This window comes from Thamnophis sirtalis, unplaced genomic scaffold (assembly GCF_051295495.1).
Source record: "Thamnophis sirtalis isolate CommonGarterSnake01/CBP01778 unplaced genomic scaffold, rThaSir2_p1.2 scaffold_5, whole genome shotgun sequence".
NCBI lineage: Eukaryota > Metazoa > Chordata > Lepidosauria > Squamata > Natricidae > Thamnophis > Thamnophis sirtalis.
In genome coordinates, this window is record NW_028261385.1 from 54,854,913 (window position 1) to 54,859,073 (window position 4,161).

Here is a 4,161-nt window from a genome sequence, read left to right on the forward strand (position 1 = left end):
GGTTATCTCCAAGATGTCTGCCAGAATTTCTATCATTATTTCTGCCAGATTTTCTCCCTTTTCTTCTAAATCTGAAATAAAATCTGAAATCTGAGATAAAATTCTGATCCATTGATCTCCCATCCCAGTATTCCACTGTTATCTTTTTCAACCACACTGAATCTGGTATCAATATTTCCAATTTTCTTATCTCTTTCCTCATCTTTTTCTTCAGTTTTTTGAAGTCTGTCCTCATATTTCATCATCATTTGGTGAATATTCTCAATTTTCCCATCTCCATTCCCTGCTTTTTGTTTGATGTTTTCTCTTCTTTGTTCTATATTTTCTATTCTCTTTTCAATGTTATCTGTTCTCTTTTCTATCTTCTCTGGTCTTACTTGTATTTTTTGTATTCCTTGCATAATCATCTGCAGTATCACTTCCTTGTCTTTTTCCTGTTGCAACATTGTGTGTATTGATCTTTGTCCTCTGGATGATGAAGAAGAGGAAGTTGGTATTGCAGAGCCAGTGGCCGTTATCTTTTAACTCATTTCAAAACAGTTGATATACTATATGGTAGTTGAAAAATACAAAGTCTTCAGGTTCTTCTATACCTTAATCTACTTATATAGAGGACAGTTATAATCCCAAGTGACCCTAATAAGAAGAGAGAGAAAAAAGGAAGTGTTAAGGTTGTGGTTAAATAGAAACCAATCAACATTTCCCAAACTCATTGGTAGCCTCACATTGCAATGAAGAACATGCATTCAATTTTGCAGCTACTAAGATTGTTGGCCGAGCATGTACAAAAACAGCCAGGGAAATGTTTGAAGCCCAGAAAACGGGCCCCTTGTCAGTCAACAGCCAATCAGGTACCTATGAGTTACTAATCTCTCTGCCAGGTCCTGTTTCCATGATGTTCCTTTGTGGTCTTTCACAACATAGGAATTATCTTCACGCTTCCTCCCTTTTCCCAAAGACCAGCTGAAAGGGAGATGCCCAGAGAGTCCTTGGTTGCCCCCTCCCCTCTTTGGAAGAGCTTTATAGCTCCTGTTGCCTTAAGAAAGTTCCAAACATCCTTAAAAATCCATCTCCTCCTGGGCACCCATTTTTTGGAACTATTACCATCTGGCAGACGGTACAGGACAATAAAAATAAGGGCAAGTAGACTGAAAAAGAGCTTCCATCCCAGAGCAGTAACTATCTTAAATTCTACTGTAGAGGGCAACACAAATGCAATATTAGGAGTTTCCAATTTCATTGTATAGAATGTACAGTTGTATACAATTGCATAGTGTTATTTTTCATATATAATATACACTGCAGAAGGCACACCTTTGTGGTATGGGGTGCCAAGACAATAAAGTAAAGGATTAAACTATTTAACTATGACAGTTTGGTCACGGAGGTGTTCCGGATGGCATTGGAGAGGAAATGGGTAATAATGTGATCTGGCTTCATCCGATGGCCGCACTGCCAGACGAGTACTTTCATGGACTCAGCTGCAGCCTGAGCCACGGAGGCTTCACAATCCTCTTGCAGATCCTGGAGACCTGGAAGGAATCCAGAAAAGAAATGATTTCCAGGATCCACCTTGAGAACCAACTCTGATCAGCGACAGAGCTTCTGGAGAGAAAGTCTCCGCTTCAAGTGAGGGAACTTTGAAACTCACCCAGGAAAACTTCTTCGATTTGTTTGGAAGTCACCACATTCTGTTTCATGTATTCTGCACAGCAGCCTAGACATATGCAAAGAAAAGGTTGGTGGAGTTGGCAGAAATGGCTAAATCAACTGATTCAAGAAAGAAAATGCAGAATTCTTTTGTTTATATTTGGAAGACTTGCTTTGGGACTTTATGGGATGGTCCCAGGAATTGGGTCTATCTAGAGATCAGATGGAAAGAATTTCATATGACTCATATTTATGATGGTTGCAGAGTTTTTTTGGGGGGGGGTTGTCACCTGATCACTTTTTGCAACCTTCGGGCGAGCAAACTCCGGAAGGAAGCCCAATTCACTTAACAAACACGTGACTCACTTAACAACCACAGTGATACCCTTAAGAAACGGGGCCGTGTGTGTGTGTGTGTGAGAGAGAGAGAGAGAATGGTCAGCATGTCTGGCCTTAGGAAGCCCGCCTGCCCTGGTTTTTCCTCCCCTCATTCCAGAGTTTGCATTCGGAGTTACCAATTAAGAGGGCAGCTGCCTCTCGGGATGAAGAATTCCGGCTCTTCAGGAATTTCAGCATCTGCTTCAACATTACCGGCAATTTTTCCTTGCATCGATTGATCTGAGGAACACATGGCCACAAACAAGGCAATGAACTCTGTAGCTTCCTCTTTTTTTCTTTCTACAGTTTCTAATCCTCATGTCCTCAACAACAATGTCTTCCATAACATATTAAATTTTATTATACTGTATCGTATTGTATTGTATTTTAAACTATAAGATTGTTATACTATACTATATTTTATTATACTAAATAATATTATTATACTATATTGGATTTTGTTAGGCATATAATCTAACGGTTGGGTTGTTAATATATGAATCATGTAACAATGCTGTACCTGTTTCTTTAAATAATGGTGTAAATGTGATTGGTTGCTGTTTCCTCAAGCGGCCATAAGATGGAGCCAGAATCACTGTTAGATGCTGATCTGATCTGAGTGTTTGGAAGCTGGCTGTTAGAAGTGTCGTATAGTGATCAGCGTGAGCTATTGTAAGTTTTGCAACTGGGGAGCTTACCTAACAGACTTGACTGGACTGGACTAGACTGGACTATTATACAATGCAATACAATATAATATATATTACATTATATAGTATAGTATATCGTAAGTATTAGTATAATACAGTTTTATATTGTATTATATTATACACACACACAAACACACACACACACAGACACATACACACACAAACACATTTATGTTATTAAAGACAGTTTTATCCAAGTAAAAACCATAAAGGAAAATAAAGAAAAATAGTAGATAGTGAAAAAAAAATAGAAAAAGAAAAGGGAAAGAAAGATGATAAGGAAATGGCTTCTGATCTTATTAATGCATTTATGTTTTGCCCTCTTTACATCGTAATTTCCCTTTTCCACAAACTACCATTTCTGATCCTCAAACGCACAAATCAGTAAGGTTTATAGTCCTCATGGTGGCATGGAACCTCTGGTGTTCCCAAGGGAGCAACAACCCAAGAAGAATCCCTCTAGCCAGTTTAGTCTAGTGGTTGAGGCATCAGGCAAACAAATCAGGAGCCTGTGAGTTCTAGTCCCACCTTTCTCATGAAAGCCTCCTGGATGACTTGGGGAGTTCTAGTCCTGCCCTTAGGCATGAAAGCTGGCTGGGTGACTTTGGTCCAGTCCCTCTCCCTCAGGGCAGCCCACCTCCCAGGGTTGTTGGGAAGGAAATTAGAGGATGGGGAGGGGGAGGAGAAGCATTAGGGACGTCCACCATCTTGAATGATTTATCTAAAGAAGAAAGGCAGGAGAAAAAGAAAATATATTATACTCTAATCCGGAAGAAAAGGAACCAGCTAGGCTCCTACTTACCACCTCCGAGCAGATGCTGGAATACATGCTCTGGAGACTGGTGTAAATCTCGTAGTCAAACAAAGTCTCTGGAACCTCCTCCCACTTCATAAAGGAGATGCAGGAGATCAGGGTGTTCCTGGAGATCTGGGCCAAGGGAGGAAAGGAGGCGTCAGAGGAGCCGGTTCTGAGGTTGTCCATCTTCTGCAGAGAAAGCCCAGCCTCCTCCTTGCTCAGGGGTGGGAAAGGAGATGAGCCACCCCAGGAGGAAGCTATGGCAGGGCAAGGGGGCCCCCGAAGACCAGAGTTCCCCACAATTCAACCCTGATCATATTATATTGGTACCAGGGAAACCATCAAGAAGAAAACAACCCCCTAATCCAAGAATGACCCAACAGAAAACCTACACCCACATCAAAATGATCCAGCATTAAGCAGAGATCAAACCCTCCCCTCCAACCTACTGATGCTGTCACCTAGTTGGGTCCGGAACGGCCTGCTAGAAAACAACCAGGTTCAGAGAGCACCAAGGACCTCACAACTTCAGGTTTGCAGAATTTCTTTGCCTTTTCCAGAGGGTCCACATGATGCAACCACATTGCTCTGAGTAAAGATGGGGGTACAGCGTGGTCTCATGGAGAA